The sequence below is a fragment of the Euprymna scolopes genome, chromosome 39, assembly GCF_053919585.1.
Source record: "Euprymna scolopes isolate OS-2025 chromosome 39, ASM5391958v1, whole genome shotgun sequence".
NCBI lineage: Eukaryota > Metazoa > Mollusca > Cephalopoda > Sepiida > Sepiolidae > Euprymna > Euprymna scolopes.
In genome coordinates this window covers 71,417,196-71,436,635 of record NC_136520.1, presented here as the reverse complement: position 1 = coordinate 71,436,635, position 19,440 = coordinate 71,417,196, and the positions used below count along the sequence as shown (strand labels likewise).

The following is a 19,440-nucleotide window of genomic DNA, read 5'->3' as shown; positions in this document are numbered from 1 at the left end:
CTTGTGTGACTAGTCTTTACATGACTTACATTAAAAAAAAAAAAAGTACTATCAATCGAATATTGATTGAAAGTTTTAAAAACCCATTAAATAAAATAGATTTTTTTAAAATTCCATTAAAAAAAAAAGGTAATTATGCAGTATGCACTTATTGAACCGTGCTGAAATAATAACATTTAAAACATTCTAAACATGGGGAGAGGAGGGTGCTTTGTAACTATTCTGTACTTTCACCTAACAATTTAAGGTACTAGTGCAGTCAGTGCACTCACTTATTGATCCGTGCTGAAATAATAACGTTATTATTTAAAAATAATGGCGAGGGGAGGGTGTTTTGTACCTATTCTATACAATTGAATAAATAAACCTTACAATTGAATAAATAAATAAAAAACATAAAACTTTAATTAAACTTGGAAATACGATTTAAAAAATAGCGCGGATCAGTAAGTGCACTAGCACCCGATTTAATAAAGATATCGTAAAACTTTAATTTAACTTGAAAATAATATTTTAAAGATAGCTCGGTTCAATAAGTGCATCCACTGCATAAGCAACAAAAAGGTAAATATACGACAAATAAATGTTACCAAAGGCAAGCTAAGTTACTCTTCTACCTATTTTGGATAAGTTTTTAGTGTTTTTTATTCATTTTAAAGCGTTTTTGGTGCTTATGCACTTATGTTACCATGCTTTTTTTTTTTTTTTTTTTAATCGTATTTACAAGTTAAATTCAAGTTTCACGATATCTTTTTTTAATCGTTAGGTGAAAGTACAGAATAGTTACAAAAAATCCATCCCCTCCACATGTTAAGAATGGCTTTAAAAATAACGTTATTATTTCAGCACGGTAGCATAAGTGCAGAAGTGCCGCGTTTTTAATTATAAAATGTAAGATAATCGAGTTAGAACGAAAAACAAAATAATTTCATTTTGAGCCATTGTCGAACATCAATAATCTCTCAAAAATCGAAAATTAGACGAAATACTAGCAGAACATTATATTTTTGTATAATTGGTGATATTTATTGAATGAGGTTCCGTATTTTTTTTTTTTATTAATTTTCGATTTTCGAGTGATTATAGAGTTTTGGATAACAAGCTGAAAAAAAATTACTTACTCTACCACCACTACTACTAACGATAAGTTCGGAGAGAAATCCGAATTTCGGGTTAGTGGTAAAATATTTTTTAATTTTATTTTTAATTAGTGGATGGGTTGGGTAATTCGGTAATCCACTGGATTACCGAATTACCCAACAACAATAAAATTTTGTTTCTCGTGTTTCGAAAGAGTGAGCTTCGAAACCTTGAAAAAAGTTTCAGAAGTCGGTAGAAAATTAAATTTTAATGCGTTTAATAAAACTTATGTTTTATATATATATATATATATATATATATATATATATCCTGCTTCCCTGACTGTACTAAGATGCAGAAATTTAAATGTAATGTGAACAACAGACATCTCGTTGCTCAATTTGACATGATCCCAAATAATATATCCCTTACGCTCCAAGTGACAAGCTGCCCTTTTTTTTTGGGGGGGGGGAGTGATATATATATATATATATATATATATATATATATATATATATATATATATATATATATATATATGTACATATATGTGTGAGTGTCATAGATGATTTATCGATTGTTAGTTAACTATACTGCAAGATTACCTAAGCCCAAAATACAGAACAATTGAGAGAAAAAAAGTTGGTTATTTTGTTTTATGCAAGTTTTTTTTTAATAATTAATTACGCATTTACTGGCTTAATAGAAAAAGGTGTAAAATGTATATAAGAAACGGAAAATAAAAATAATATTAAAAAATGGTTAAATGCGTTTTTACTCACCAGAGTGAATGAAAATAAAAAATGGAAGTTTTACTTCGGAAATATCAAAACACGTTTCCAAGTTTTTCACATGTAACTCCGAATTCAGACAAACACTTTTTAGCCGTATTTTCGGAATTCGTTCCGACAAAAAATAATTTGCAATAAATAAATAAATATTAATATTTCTTTAAATCATTTATTTGATGTTTAAAAACTTTATAGAAAATAAAATTAAATATCCGATTTCATAAAAAAAATCTTTAAAAAAATGATATCCTAAGTTTCGTAAATTAAGAAAATATCAATTTTGATCCAAACCACGTGTTTAATTGGAGTTTTAAATTATTTGGAGCGTTTAAGTTCACGTAACAAAATCAATGTTTTAAATTTGTTTAGGGGCACAAATGAACTATAATACTTGACATTAGTAAATTTGTAGATTAACATCCTCCGCTACTCCACTGAGCTTCAATCTGTGGTCCAGCCGTGCAAAACATTCACAACCAACAGTCGCCTAGGTACAACCACTTTCTACAATTTCCCTCGGTATTTTTTTATGGCCTGCGCCAGCGTAGTATAAACACCCCTAACCACCCCATGTTAAGAACGGCTTTCGGAATACCCCCCTCAACCTCCCTATGTTAAGAACGGCTATCGAGGTTGGGGTGTTTATTCTGAAAACCGTTCTTAACATGAGGAGGTTGGGATGTTTATTATATGCTGAGGCACGTCGTTCCGTTCACCTCTCTCTCTCTCTCTCTCTCTCTCTCTCTCTCTGCCTAAATCTAAACTCTAGACACCTCAAAAAGTCATCACAGAATTACCCCCCCCCCATATGTAAAACGATGTAACTTTATTATAAATTAATATTATAAAGATAACTTTTGTACCGTTTAGAAGAAGAAAGGCAAAATAAACTAGTAATAATTTTTGAAAATTTTTTTCATCGTACGAAAATAATGAAATTGAGAGACGAAAATCGTGTTTACATAATTGGCGCTTTAAAATAACGTTCCCATGTAGTAAGCATTTTGAACGTGGAAAACATACCCGTGTTTAATAAATCTAGCAAAAATCAACTAATGGTCAGATTTTCGTGAAATTTTCGTTACTTATCTATTTTAGAATGAAATTACATATAAAATGCAGTTTCCGTAAAATATACGAGGGAAATTTTTTTTTTAGTGCGTGCCCCTGCCCCTCCCCATATTTATTTTTTCGAAATTTGAACAAAATATGTTTAAATCTATCGACATTTCTCTTTATTATGAAACAAGAGTTCAAATAAGTAAAACATATTTATTTTTTTAATACATGTATTGAACAAAAAATTACCTTGAAGTTGCAATTAAAAAAATGATATAAATTTAATATTATTATGTTTTTTTTTTTAAATAGCGTTTTTTCGAATTAATATATACTATAATCAGTTGAATTGGCAATTCAATGAATTGCTAAGAAAAAGAAACTTCCTAAAAACTAATTAATTTTTAAAAGATTAAAACGATTAAAATTCCATTATTTTAAAATGTTCCGTTACAACATAGATTTTTAATTAATTGTGTTTGAATTTTTTTTTTTTTTTTTAATATTAAGTTTTAATATAAATATGGCTCTTGTCAGCTATTTTATTGCCAGATTAAAACCAATTTGAAAATATTATTGCACAAATATTAAGCATTTTGTAGCCCCCCCCTCATATTTTGTTTGTCTCTTTTTACCGAATAAAATATGGAAGCCCCTAGGTAACCAAATGAACCGTATTTCATATTTAATATACAAATGCTTATAATGTTATTAATCGTTAAACTGTGTAAATCTTAAAACCTAACAAAATTATAACAAAGATTAGTTATTAATTGCAGTTTGAAGAAGATAAACAAAGGTTTTAAAAAATATTTAAGTCGCTTCTGCTTTTCCATAGTTTGTAAAGTTAACACAAATCTGACGTCATGGAAACATGCGGTCCATTTTTCACAATCGTTTGGCAGACCCTACTAAACTCAGATTCTAAGAACAAAGCTCTTTCCTAGAACTGCCCGTCTGTGGACCGCTACACCGCAGGCCGACTTTTCAGTTGACTATGAAATTGTCGTTTTCAAGTTCAATGTAAACAAGTTCGTCTTAGTCTGAATTAAATTAATTCTACCCAATTTCCACCCCTACCAATCACTGATCACGTAACACTCATTAACTCTTATCTTTGAATGGTCTTTGTTGTGATATTAATAAGTGCGGATGGTTAGGGATTAGACGAGGATGCGAGGAGACGGGAATGAAACATGTTTTATTAATTTATATGTAGAAATACAAACTGGAACGGCTGCTTGACGGGAGAAAGGATATGGGAGAGGAGTGGGAGGAGGACTGGACTGGATGGGCCTGTTAGTACTCATACCACAACATCCCCTCTCTATTGAAGGAAAAGTACATTTGGTTGTAATGGGCTGGAAACAGTTTGCAGGGAAGGGGGTATAGTTCATTTGTTGCACATCACAAGTCGAGCATCTGTATAGGTTTGCTCGCCCTGCTTGATCTATGCAGTTTGGCAGGCGTCGATGGAGCTGATTGATGGATGCTTGGGATGGTTGATAGGTGACCATTGGCTGGTCTTGGGCCTTGTGCTGGGATAGTGTTGTGAAGATAGGAACTCGGTATGTATTGCAACAAGTTTTTGGTTAGTGCTGGCACTTTGTGTTGTCTGCCTTGACTTTTGTTGGCCTCAAGGATTGCAGGTTTCTGCAATGGATTACACCACTGGCAAGTTTGACCAGGTATCACCTTTGTAGCAGCCAACACTCGCTACATCACAGGCAGAAGCTAATTCTCATGATTCGAGATTTGAAATCCATTTCCTCCTGGCTTGTCCAATCACAAGCCAGCTCTCAGTCATGTGACAGAGTATATAAAAGGCTAAATTTGAAACTCTCAACCCTCTTTGATCTTGACCCTGCTTGGGAGCAGGCTGAATGTGAGTACTACAAGCTAACAATGGCTCTTTTCTAGCTACCATTTATTTCCACGTGTGGTACCACGCAAACTTTATTTATCATTCCACAGGACTACTCTTGTTGCTACAACTCACACTCGCCCACAACAACGCGCAAACTGAAGACTTTGCCCTTTCTTTCTCCTTTAATCGGCCTCCTTTGTCCCAGCAACTACTAGCTATAAACACGTGTGGACTGAGCTGTTCTCTCCTCAACTAGCCGGCAATATATTAATTCTGTCTCTACATGAGAACACTTCAACCTACTAACCCGTTTCTCTCTTGTACTCTTCTACTTACGCTACTAACGAAGATAACAAATAAAGTTGTTTATATTAATATAGAATGAAACTCCATCTTGTTGTCTCATCTCTATACCTTGGCTCGACAACAATCTGCACAATCTTTCTGGGTTCCAGAGTCTTTGGTCCTAAACACGAACCTGTTGACCGGTATGTAACTGTATGTGTGTTGAGGGGCTATTCTTTCGGTCATACCACTTTTTTGTTTCTTCTTTGCTCTGCTCCAGCTCTACCTTTCTTTATTCATCCTCTAGTTGTTGTTTCAATACCAGTGAGGTCCTCATGGGTCTTCCATCCAGTAACTCTGCTGGGGATTTGATTTGAGCTGATAGCAGTGCGGCCCTCTAAGCCATCATTGCTTTGTTCGTCTCTCGCACTTTCAACAACTTTTTACAGATACCCACCATCCTCTCTGCGAATCCATTTGACTGGGGGTAATGTGGTGACGAGGTAGTTTATCCTAATTGTAAGATTTGGCAAAATTTGCAAACTCTGTACTGGAATATTGTGGCCCATTGTCACTGCTGGAATGCCTTGTTCTTCAAACAAGAGTTTTATTTGTCGAATTACTGCAGCTGATGTGGTCGAGTGGAGATGCTGTATGAAGGGGCTACGGCTGTAATGATCCCCCACTAGTAAGAATTCCTTATTTTCCATGGTAAAGATGTCTGTACTGACATACTACCATGGATAGGAAGGAGTCTCATGCTGGTGTAGTGTTTCCGATGGGATACTGGGTTGGTACTTCTGGCATGTGGAACAGTCCCTAATTAGTTCATGTCTTTGATAACTACTAAAAAAACTGCTGTTCGGGCCAGTAAACATGTTCTCTCTATCCCCTGGTGGGACGAATGTAGTTGTAGGATGTCCAGTTGAAGCGAGAGAGGCATAATGATTGTATTGCCTTTAAGGAGTATTCCATCCTGTAGCCCAATTTCATTCCTATAGTTTCAGAAAGCTCGTACATAAAAGTGGTAGTTGGATCGATTTGCTGGCCATCCAGACATAACGGTGTTGGTGAGCTCTTTTAGTACTGGATCTTTGAATGTTTCTGCCTTGATATTTTGTAGGCGATTTGGAGTGTGTTGAGCTGTGCATTAAGTAGGTGTATGTTGATGTCTACATCCCTGATTAGTTCCCCTGGGCTTGGTAACACCCTGGACATTCAGTCGCCTATTTCTTTTATTGTATTTGAAGTCATAGCCTTGGATTTTGAGTAACATTCTTGCTAACCTTGTCGGTGCATTAGCAAATGATTCTAGCGGTTTGTGATCTGTTTGTATTGTCAATGCTTCGCCTCATACATAATACATGATGAAACTTTTCCAATTCAAAAACCACTGTTAGCATTTCACGTCCTATGATGGAGTATCTTGTCTCTGGCTCTGACAGGGTTTTGCTTGCTAGAGTGACTGGCATTTCATTTTGGATAAGGACTGTGCTTAGTCCAGCTGATGATGCATCTACTCGTATATTGAGTGACGCTTTTCGGTCAAAATATTTAAGCAAAATTGCTTTTCCTATTTTCTCTTTTACACTGTTAAATGCCAACGTTCCTGTTCTGTCAAAATGAACTGCATTTTTGTCGACAGGTCTTGGAGCGGTTTAATCAGCATTGCCAGTTGTGGTGAAAATTTGTTTAAGTAATTTGCTAGCCCAAGAAAGCTTGCTAATTGTTTTCATCTTTTGGTGGTTTCATCTGGACGATCACCTCTATCTTCTTTGGGTCTGGTTTCACTCCATCCTTTGATATAACATGACCAAAAAAAAAAATAGACTTCTTGGGTGCGGACTACTGTTGTATATTTATCTAATAAAGGGGAACGTTGTGTGATCGTCTAGTGGTCCAGTTTATTTGTTCATATGCCATTGTGTCTGTGTGTGTGTGGTACATGTATTTTTGAGACATACCTTCATGTGTCATTGATGTTGGTCCACTTGAATTCATCTCGTGTCTTGGAGGAAGACTGGTACCTGTTTTGGGATGAAGATTTATTCACTCTAAACGATGAATTGGTTTTATAGTTTTTTATTCACCTTCCAAATGTCGACCGCAGAAGGATGGAAGTGAATCTCTGGCTTGCGTGGTACATGTCAGTGTCCCCTCCCCCAGTGCAGGGGGGGGGGAACGACTGTTAAGCCATCTGTCGCCTTCTATGTCTAAAACTAATCTCTTCGATTCAGCTAACCTGATCACATGACTCACACGCATCTGATCAGCTGACCCTCACTTCCTGTAAACGTGTCTACAAATTTATACCCCCCCTCTCTTTCTCGGTCAGTTCTCTAACACTATTAATTTGTTTGGATTGAACTTGCAGTTCTTGGACCACACTCTTTCTAGGAGTTCCTTGAGTGCTTTGTATATATTCACTGCCATCCTCCTCAAATCCAACAATAACAGTGTCATTCAATACATTCTTGATGTCTCCAAACGTCTTATACATAGCCCACTGAAATTTATCTTGCATACTCTTGATTTCCATTGGGAAGTGCTTAAACATATAGCGTCCTTCAGGGGTTATGAATGTAGTTAGCTCTCTTGCTTTTTCATCCAGTTTCATGTTCCAGTAGTCAGATTTCACATCGACTATTGGGAATCATTTAGCTCCAATGAAGTCTGGAGATGATTTCCTCAAATCTTGGTGTAACAAAGTGTGGCTGCAACACGGTCTTGTTTAAATCTGTGGGGTCAAGGTATAGCTTAACAGATTTGTTGGATTTTGTGACGCATACAAAAGAGTTGACCTAGGATGTTAGTTTTGTTACGAGCTTTATTATATCTTGTACAGCAAGGGAGTCTAGCTCTGCTTTAAATTTCTCTTTCAAGACTATTGGTACCTGATGGGGTGGGTGTATTACTGGAGGTACTGACAGGTCAATCCTAATGCTGTATTCCCCTGGTAGGTACCCGATGCCTTTGAACACATCAGCAAATTCCTTGAGAATGTGCTCTCGTTCTTTCACGTCTCCTGGTTTTAATTGTGTTGCTACAGTTGAACGGGCATGGCCTTGCACAGATATATTGGTCCCTATTGTAATATTAAGGGTCACTAGTCCCAGTTTCCTAGACGTCTGGAGGCCAAGTCGCGTGGGTCCATTGCTTTTTACCACGTGGAAGTTGGCACTTGTAAATTTATCACCATATCTGATTCCTAGTTGACACACACCCACTTGGTCGATTGGGATACGACCAAAGGTGCATAGTCAGATTGGAGTGCCTTGAAGGTGTACATGCTTGAGATGTTTGACACATTCCCAAGGGATAAGGTTGTTCATGGCACCTGTGACCATCTTCACATTTATTTTTATTTGGGATCTTTTGTTCCCTACTCTCAATTCTGCATATGCCTCTCTAGCATCTGCTGGGGATTTTGCTATTTTGGGATTTTGCTATTTTGAGCCCTGATATCATATGGAAGTATGCCTCTGTTGGTGAGTAGTCGTCTTCCTTATCGCCGTGCAATGTTATATTGTGGGCGTGTCTATTTCTTGGGTTTTTGTTGATCTTGGAAGCCTGTCTTGTTTACGAGTGGAGTCTTTCGTGTCTCTGGTGCGGCAACTACAAAATGCCCTACCCTCCAGCACTTCCCACAGGTTTTGCCTTTTGCTGGGCATTCGCCTCTATAATGGCCTTTTCTACAGAAGTAACAGTTGTTATAATACTCTCTCCCAGCCTTTATTGCATGGGTATCTTGTGTTTTTTCCTTGTGAATCTGTGGTGTTTTGCCTACACCTGCTTCAATGTTGTCTCTTCTGTCTTTGCAATGCGTAATGCTTTTGCATCGCTGAGGTCATTTCCTTCTTTGAGTAAGGACTTTTGTGTGGACTTAATGTTTAGTCCAAAAATGAAAAGGTCAACCAGAAGAGTTTTCTCGACAGGGGAAGTGATCATACTCGCACAGTTTCATTATTTTCCTTAATCTCTTCAAAAATGCACGGGCTGAATCGTCAGGTTGTTGTTGGCATTGTAGAATCTGGTATTTCGAGATGCAAAAGTTTGACTTCGGCTCTATGTATGTGCGAAATCTACCTCAAATTCAAATGTGTCACTCAAATCTTGGCATTCAATCCCCGACCACGGCAACAGATAATTCACTTTTACTTACGTCCTTGAGAGATCCTTAAAATGCAACATAATCTGTTGAACGAATCTGTCAAAATCTTTTGGTAAATTGGTACTCTGCTAATCCATAGAAGAGGGAGCTATTTGACAAGCTATTGTTGATTAACACACTTAAAGAAATGAAAATTCTTTTGTTGTTGTTGTTGATTCACGAAATTGACTGATTGGCATACAGTATTTTTTTATAATGAATGGCAGAGCAAAAGTTTGTTTTGTTTTATAAAAATAATAATAATATAGTAAGGAATCACCAACCTTACAAAGTGTCTTGTCTTGACGTTCTTTGACAGTATTTTTTTTTAATGTATCACTTTCTTAGAAGCACACACCTGTGGAACTCTCTTCCATTTGCCTGTTTCCCACCTGACTACAACTTGGATGTCTTCAAGTCCAACATAAACAAATTCCTGATAAACCGCCCCCTTAAGTAAGACACTTTATCAAATCTCCAATACTAACGATTATTACGATATTATCCCATTGATTACTGTACATGCAATAACCCTTATCCCCGAGTGGCTTCCGGGCCTTGACAAGTGGTGACTACCATGTAAAAAAAAAAAATTATGTCCCTCTGTTTGTGCCTTTGTATATTTCTTTACTGTTTGAGTTCCTTAATTGAAGCTTGTATTTCGTAACTTCACTTTACTCTGTAATTAATACAACTTGTTTTATGAGTTCATGTGTAACATCCCCACTTGTGTAGACTGATGACTCGATTGTTTTTGTTTCCTTTCTTCTCTTTTTTTTCAGCTTGTTTTAAATTTCTACTATAACCGTAGATGTCTGTAAATTATTTTGCAACCACTTCTAACACAGTGTTGTGATATTAATAAGTGCTGATGGTTAGGGATTAGATGAGGATGCGAGGAGACTGAAATACACCACACTTTATTCACTGAGTCTACAAACGGGAACTGCTTGACGGTGAGCTTGAAACTTCAAGAAGGGATATGGGGGAGGAGGAGTAGATGGGGGCTGTTATTACTGATACTACAACAGTCTTCAGGCCTTGATAAGTACTGTCTTTTTTTACACCCCTCAAAAATATCTGATTTTTACTTTTTTTTTTTTTAGGTAACTAGCAGTTCAGCCCGGCTTTGCTCGGGCTCTATGTACTGTTCATAACTTTATGTGCATATGTATATATATATATATATATATATATATATATATATATTAAAAATTTTGAATCATATCCAGGTAACCTACATCTAAAATTTCAAGTGTTTAGCTCCAAAATTGGCAAAGAGTTTGGTAGGGTCTGCAAAGGTCAACTTTGACCTCTTGGCAGCCAAATTTCTGGCTGAAAACCGATTACAAATATTTTCCAAAATCTCAATACCCCTTATGTGAAATCTCGAGTCTGTAGACTGAAAATTTATAGAGTAGTTTGGTAGGGAAATGTACACACACACAGATACACACATAGACAGACAATTTCACTTTTATATATACATTAGCATTTCAGCCCGGCGTTGCCTGGGTGATTGCAGGTGTATGTTGAGCAAAAAAAAAAAAAAAGCGGTCAATTTTTTTAACTTTGAGCCCTATTATGACCACTTAACATTTATTGTTTTGGGCTCAAATCAAGTAATTAAGTTAGATCCATATCCAAGGAACCTATATCTAAAATTTCAAGTGTTTAAACCCAAAATTGTCGGAGGAGTTTGGTAGAGTTCTCAAAGATAAATCGTTGAACTTTGACCCCTTAACAGCCAAATTTCTGGTCGAAAATCGATCAAACATTTTCCCAAATCTCAGTACCCTGTATATCAAATTTCGAGTCTGTAGACTTAAAATTGATAGAGTTATTGCGTAGGAAAATGTACACAGACACACACACAGACACGTTCACTTTTATAGATATACTAGCATGGATGCCCGGCATTGCCCGGGTATTTAGAGATGTATGTTGAGCAAAAAAAAAAAAAAAGTGGTCAATTTTTTTAAACTTTGACCCTATTATGACCCCTTAAAATTTATTGTTTTGGGCTCAAATTAAATTATTAAGTTAGATCCATGTCCAAGGAACCTATATCTAAATTTTCAAGTGCTTAGACCCAAAATTGTCGGAGGAGTTTGGTAGAGTTCTCAAAGGTCAAATCGTTGATCTTTGACCCCTTAATCGCCAAATTTCTGTCCGAAAACCGATCACATCAATTTTCCCAAATCTCAGTACCCTGTATATCAAATTTCGAGTTTGTAGACTAAAAATTGACATAGTTATTGCGTAGGGAAATGTACACACACAGACACTTTCACTTTTATAGATATATATATAGATAGATAGATAGAGATTAAGTATGAATACCATGAAACTTTGGCAGAAAGAAAATATCATGGGTATGACACTAATAAGGATGTAATTTTCGACTCCCATAACAAATAATAATAAAAACTGGTAAAATAAAATTGATTCATTGTAATTTTTGAAGTATTCTCACGAAGACAGATTCTATAAAAAAAATCAAAAAAATCTCAGTTCTCGTGACTCTATTGCCTCCTAATTTTTCGGCTGCTAAAATTTTATGATTACGGTGTAGCGACAATAAAATAAACTATTCATTCAAATACCGCTTGTTATGGATTTAGCTGAATACAATATTAAACATCACTTTATTGGTACTTATGCGGATGCGCTTATGTTACCGGGCTGCTGAGTGTTTTGTAACTATTCTGTATTTCACATTTTTTTTTTGGGGGGGGGATGACTTAGCGAGATAAAGGACCGTTTGAATAAATTCATAATGATTTAAATTTGTAATTATAAAAAAAAAATATTTTCAGTTGCGTGCACTTATGTTATCGAACTGGCGGGTGTATTTATTCTGTACTTTCACCTAACAATTTAATAAACAAAGATATTGTAAACTTGAATTTAACTTGAAAATACTATTTTAAAAAATAGCATGGTAACATAAGTGCATAAGTACCACTTTATTTTACATATTTCTTTTCCCCCCTCTCTCTGTTTATTTTTTTAATTTTTTTTTTTACTGTTCGCAAAACTGGCGAATTAAAAAAAGATTCCCTAAAAAGTTAAAAACGGAGAAAAATAAAAGTGAATGTTGGAATTTTTTTGTACCAATAATGGTGCATCCCCCCCTGTTTACATTTATTATTGTTTATCTGGTTCTTATATATGATTTTTTTGTATTTTGTGTCCATTATGATTTTAGTTTCGTATATTTTCGGTTTGTACGAAACTCCCTTTAATTTGGAGAAAAGGGAAATGCTAGCTCTGTAATGACGTCACGAGCTCAGTGCGTATTTCGTTCTCTTTTGAAATTCTGCTGTCGTGGAGAGTGAACGTGTTCATTGCCAGGTGCTGAAAATGGAATTTTGACGAGCCCTCCTTCAAAGAAGCAAACCCGGCAAGAAATTAATACCTGGCTGAAACGAGACAGGCTTCTGGAAATTAACTACGTGGCTGCGGTTTTGCACATATTTATTTTATCATTATTTTACAAGGAGTGGAATTTAAAGAAAATACCTTTTACGTGACAAGGTATTATGGAATTTCCTATCCGGACAAGCGACGAGGTCTTGCTCCTGTAATACATGTGTGTCTACAGTTTTCATGGAAGGAAAATTCTAAAAGAACTTTAAACAAAAAAAAAAAGAAAAAGGCACGTGCCTAACAGGCTTTCAATTGTGAGTACGCTCCTAAAATTAATTTCATATGCGAGTGTGATTGGGAGATACTACTATTTTATATATTCTTTTTGTATTCGTTAATGGATACACAGAACTTCAAACCAGTAGTGTTGTTATTTTTTCATTACATGTTACTTTTTTCATATGCTACGTTGGCGTTCAAGTTTAATGCCCGCAAAGGGAAAAATTTGCAACTTATTGTAAATAAAGTTTCTTCTTCGTTTCGAAACAAGACATTTATATTTTATTCTTTACCCCCTCTTTTGTTTCATGCTTTTTTTTTTCAGCTTAGTTACTTTAGCGTCGAATTTATCTGGAAGCAGGATAAATTCTGACATTTTGCAAATTTTTTTCATTTATTTAAAGGTAGTTTAGAAAATTTCTGCCTTTATTTTTGGGCACTTTGCAAATTGTTTTCCGACATTTTGCAAATTTCTCTTCCCTTATTTAAAAGTAGTTTGGGAAATTTCTGCTTTTATTTGAGGGCATTTTGCAAATTGTTTTCCGACATTTTGCAAATTTATCTTTATGTAGAGGGAGTTGGGAAGTTTCTGCTTTTGTTTGAAAGCATTAGGCAAATTTTGTCCCAATATTAAATGCATTAGGCAAATTTATTATTCCCTTTTTTATCGAGATATGCTAATTCTCTTTCGGTAAATGCATTTTGCAAACTTTGTCTATATTAAATACATTTAGCCATTTTTTGTCCGTTATTGTGTACCCTTTTCTAATAGACATATGCTTTAATTCATTTTTCTTTCAAGTTAGGATTGAATTTAACCTCTTGAAATTTCTGTTAACTTCGCTACCTGACGCTATCAATGTCACTTAGATTCGTTCGATCACTGTAAATTGCTTCCGTTGTTTGAAGGCATTGTACAAACTCGTATTCCTTTATTTCAGAATACTTTTCAAACTAAGTGGTCAGTTATCTCAAATAATTTAGCGAACTAAGTTACTATAAGCCTTTTATGATACAACGCGTATGCCCCCTTCTATTTCGAGACGCATTTCTGTTACTTCCTCGCCCATAACACGTCTCATTGATGCCTTCCCTTCCCACTTGTAACTTAGCACGTCTCTCAACGTCCCCCTAAAATATTCGAGGACTGCTATGTCCGGAATTTGGGAAACGTGTAATGTAATTTAGTGTTTCCAACATTCGACTTTCGCTTAATAAAAATTCCAGAATTTAGCATTTATGTACGGCTAGTGTCTTTATTTATATCTGACTAATATTTTACGCACTTTTCATAAATATTTTTCTTAATAAAAAGATTAAGCGATAAGTATACACTTTCCTTTTTTCTATTCTTTAGAACTGAAGTTGTAACTTTCGTAACCCATCTGCGAAGTATAATTTATATTTTACCTGCTTTAGTTGAATTTCCATGGGTATTGCGAGTTACGTTGGAAGAAACTATAGTATTTTCTGTCCCTAGTCAGCGATTAAGAAACCATACTAGACTGAGGTAATTTTATTTTGCATCCTAATTCAGCGTGTTCTATATTTTTCGGAAGCTGGATTTTACCCACTTTAAGAAATGACTTTTATCTAATTATACCATCGTGGGGAGCCTAGTGAATAGAGACGCTGTGTCCAAAACCGGTTTTAGTTATATGTTGGTATTTTTCCCCAATATATATATATATATATATATATATATATATATATATATATATATATATATATAAAGGAATAAGTATATACCCCATTATTTTGATTTAATGAACACGTTCGTGCTCTCACATGTGTTAAATGTTTCCGGGTTGTGAATTAACCGGACAACATTATTAGAAATATTATATTATTCGTTGAAGATATTTATTATAATTTTCTATAGCGAGTTTACACCCATTTGCTTTGCAGACTGTGTTATTCTAAGAGTTTGTGAAAAGACAAGCCCCCCTTTTCTTTCTTAGCCCGTATTTGCATTTGGTTATTTGAATTCCTTTGAAGATACACATGTGACATAGTGGTACGTAACCTCCCCCGACGTAGTTGTATATTTAAACTCTCCACTTTTTTCTAGGTTACATTTCAGTGAGGATATTGCTATAAGAGTGTTAAACGCTATTATTCATTGTCCAATGAATTAACTTCTGTATAGAAGTTTGAATTTTAAATTCACTTAATTTTAATTTTGAATCATAGTGACTCTTTTAATTTGTAACTGGGGATTGTATCCCTTGATATTTTCACAGCTCCATATGCTGTTTTGGTCTTGTTTTGTTTGTGCTATGAGGAAGGAATTCTATGCAAATACCCTTGTAACCTTTGTGTATGCATTTTTTTGCGTATAATTCTCGAACGCCTATTTTTTGTATTTGTTTGGATTTATTCCATATTTTTAAGAAAAGAAAAAAACGCTGCATGATGTTGGTCACTCGTTCTTCCGGATTCCTTGTAAGGAAACGAAAGTTTTATTTGGGGAAAATTATCGCCGTCTTGGATTTGTTGCGGTTGCAGAGGGAATTACCTCAGCCTTATTTTATAACGATGAAGGCCGATGTTGATGAATGGTTAGCATCGGTGGATGATATAACTGAGTTGTTGGGTGATCGTTCCTTACGTGAGGACGTGGACTGTTCGCTAGTAGAAGCGGATGCTGTTAATGTTGTAGTGTTCTCGTCCCAAGTTCGATTCATTCTTTCAAGGTTGGCAGATGGTGTAGAGTGTGATTCCTTGTGCAATCCTGAGATATTTGAAACCCCTATGGAGATGCTTGGCGAGTTTCTGACTACTAAGCCCGAATGTCCAGACTCTGAAAACTGTTTGCTGAGTGCTGGCAAGTTTGGCTTGGAAGATGTTGCATCACAGTCTGAAAGCAGTGTTGCAAGTGCCACTTCAGAGGATCTGCGTAGTCAGGCGCTGAAGTTTGATTTTTCTGGTGGGCAGTTTGCCTGTAGTATTTTAAAGAAGGTATTGGGAGTGAGATTCCCAGGTATCATGAATGATACCACTCGTGTCCACGACTTGGTAAGTGTGGGCATGAATATTATGAAATTTATGGAGGGATTTCCATGGGATGTTGAAATTGTTTTGCCCTCTAACCATGTGAATTCAAAAACTCGCATGTGTGGTTATCTTCCACAGCCTTGTCAGAATACTGAGGAATTTGATTATGACGATGGGATATTACTCCGGTCATGTGGTTCTGATAATGGTCAGTGGTTAAAGGACAGGAGTCTATCCTGTGTGAAAGTGCAAGTTTTGTGCACTTTAAGTGCTAATGTTAGCACTGGGAGAGAGATTCTCCATCAAGGGTATAGGGCAGAAAGCACTATATCCACCTGTGAAGGTGTAAAAACCAAGAGAAGAATGGTTTTTGAAGAGTTACGTGAACTCAAGTTGGACTGGGGCGTCCAGATTCAGGTTGAGTGTAACTCGATAAAGAATCCCATGAGGGATCCTGTTGAATTTGCTGACTACATGGTGTGTAGTTCAGCTTCTCCGAGTTCCTACGAGAGTGTAGGATATGTTGGGCAGAGAACGCTTGCAGAACCTTCATTCTGTGAAGTTGCTCCTTTAAGTAGGACGGTTCCTGCTTTGGAGTCACATGCAGGTGTTATTGTTTTTTAATATTTTGTAAAGGTCTGCCTTGACGTAGCTTACTGCAGTATTGCAAGAGCTATCGAAGTCAAGCTTGATTTGTCCAGGGGTGTTTCTGAGGCGCTCAGAAGCATCTTATACTTGGTTAGAAATGATTTTTCTAATGCTGAGATGTTTGTTTCAGTGCTGAACACAACAAGATTGGATCTCCTTGATAGGAGTCTTCCATAAGTATTACATCTCCAGCTACCTAGGTGTTTTTGACACCTATATTCAACTTTGTTTGTTTGGCTACATGTATATATGCTATGCAGGCGTTTGAAACTGCAATTGCCTTGAATAATTTGTGCAGAATTTGGGTTGCAGTTTTATTTTATTCCACCGAGTTGAAGAACTCATCCAAGCATAGGTTTGATTGGATTCGTCCCTCTTGTAGCACCGGTGTTGATCTCACTGGGCTCTTGTAGTTACGAGGGAGCTGAGATATTTTGATGTTCGCCAGAGATAATAGAAGGATGAGGAGGGTGGATGGTAAGTGAACTTCTGAAGCCTTTATACTCTTATATGCAAATAGTTAATAACCTGGCATAATATTCTCAGTACAAACTTCTGTTGCAACCTAGCATCGTAGCATTAGTTTTAAATTTTTTGAATTTGGTTATGTGCTCCTCTGTTCTAACCTAAAACATGAAGGTTTTCATGTGACATTTTGTAGAATAAGCCTATTTGAATTTTCTGCCTTTTTGTTCTAATATGTGTTTCCTGGAGAGCTCCTGACCATACATTGTGTAGTATATGTATATATAAAAAAAAAAAATTTTTTGTATTGTAAATTTTACAGATGTCATCCAACTGTAGGTTGACTGCCATTTCCTGTTGGGGGAGAATGTTGGAATTTTTTTTGTACCAATAATGGTGCATCCCCCCTGTTTACATTTATTATTGTTTATCTGGTTCTTATATATGATTTTTTTGTATTTTGTGTCCATTATGATTTTTAGTTTCGTATATTTTCGGTTTGTATGAAACTCCCTTTAATTTGGAGAAAAGGGAAATGCTAGCTCTGTAATGACGTCACGAGCTCAGCGCGTATTTCGTTCTCTTTTGAAATTCTGCTGTCGTGGAGAGTGAACGTGTTCATTGCCAGGCACTGAAAATGGAATTTTGACGAGCCCTCCTTCAAAGAAGCAAACCCGGCAAGAAATTAATACCCGGCTGTGACGAGACAAACTTCTAAAAATTAACTACGTGGCTGCGGTTTTGCACATATTTATTTTATTATTATTTTACAAGGAGTGGAATTTAAAGAAAATACCTTTTACGTGACAAGGTATTATGGAATTTCCTATCCGGACAAGTGACGAGGTCTTGCTCCTGTAATACATGTGTGTCTACGGTTTTCATGGAAGGAAAATTCTAAAAGAACTTTAAACAAAAAAAAAGAAAAAGGCACGTGCCTAACAGGCTTTCAATTGTGAGTACGCTCCTAAAATTAATTTCATATGCGAGTGTGATTGGGAGATACTACTATTTTTGTATATTCTTGTTGTATTCGTTAATGGATACACAGAACTTCTTTATAAGAACCAGTAGTGTTGTTATTTTTTCATTGCATGTTACTTTTTTCATATGCTACGTTGGCGTTCAAGTTTAATGCCCGCAAAGGGAAAAATTTGCAACTTATTGTAAATAAAGTTTCTTCTTCGTTTCGAAACAAGACATTTATATTTTATTCTTTACCCTCTCCCCCTCTTTTGTTTCATGCTTTTTTTTTCAGCTTAGTTACTTTAGCGTCGAATTTATCTGGAAGCAGGATAAATTCCGACATGAATGTTATTTCTACATATTTTAATGTAAACAATAAAAACGACGTGATTTTTAAAATTCATTTAAAAATCAAATAATTGATCAATTTCGTTAATGTTTTTATAAACTTATTTTAAAAAACAAACTGAATCTATATATCTATAAAAGTGTGTGTGTGTGTGTGTCTGCGTGTCTGTCTGTACATTTCCCTATGCAATATCTCTGTCAATTTTCAGTCTACAGACTCAAAATTTGATATACAGGGTACTGAGATTTGTGAAAATCTTTGTAATCGGTTTTCAGCCACACATTTGGCTGTTAAGGGGTCAAAGTTCAACGATTTGACCTTTGATAGCTCTACCAAACTCCTCCGACAATTTTGGGTCTAAACACTTGAAAATTTAGATATAGGTTCCTTGGACATGGATCTAACTTAGTAACTTGATTTGAGCCCAAAACAATAAATGTTAAGGGGTCATAATACGGGTCAAAGTTTAAAAAAAATTGACCGCTTTTATTTTATTTTATTATTATTGTTTTTCTTTTGCTCAACATACACCTCCAAACACCCGGGCAATGCCGGGCTGAAATGCTAATGATATATAAACTGAAATAAAATAATATAAAAAAACTAGCAGAACCCGTTAACCGGCATTGCCCGATGGAAGCATGCCCCCCTCCTCTCGTAGAAAAATTAAAGTACGATTGTTGTTATTTTTGCCCAACCCCCAAGCTCCTCATGTCAAGAACGGCTCTTGGAATAGACACCTCAACCTCCTCATGTTAACAGCTTTTGAAATAGCCATCTGCAACATCCCCATGGTAAGAACGGCTTTCGGAATAAATACCCTATGGTAGTGGGGTTGGCTGTCAGAAGATTTTTTTTTTTGACAAAAAAAAAATATCGTTGGTTGAGCGTCCTTAATTATGAGATTAAAAAAAAAATGAACAAATCTCTTAGTAAAATAGAGTTATCTCCTTCAGAACAATGACAAATTGTAAAACAGCGCCCACTGTATTATTGCATCAAATCATTATATTTAATTTTTTTCTGTGTGGAAAAAAAAAACAAAAAACAAACAGAATAAACAAAAAAAAAAAAACAAAAAAAAACGTAATTATAGCAATTTGACTGGAACACGCAAAATGGTTGGATGTTA

At 35.7% G+C, this 19,440-nt stretch overlaps 1 protein-coding gene across 1 annotated transcript in view; it reads right to left on the bottom strand.

Annotated features, from left to right (window-relative positions):
* LOC145263857 (cytoplasmic 60S subunit biogenesis factor ZNF622-like) overlaps positions 1-1,998 on the bottom strand; it is a 49,864-nt gene extending 47,866 nt beyond the window's left edge. The window contains exon 1 of the mRNA XM_080120932.1: positions 1,863-1,998. The gene's annotated coding sequence lies outside the window, so the exon portion shown is untranslated. The remainder of the gene's footprint in view (positions 1-1,862) is intronic.
* Between the last annotated feature and the right edge of the window lie 17,442 nt (positions 1,999-19,440).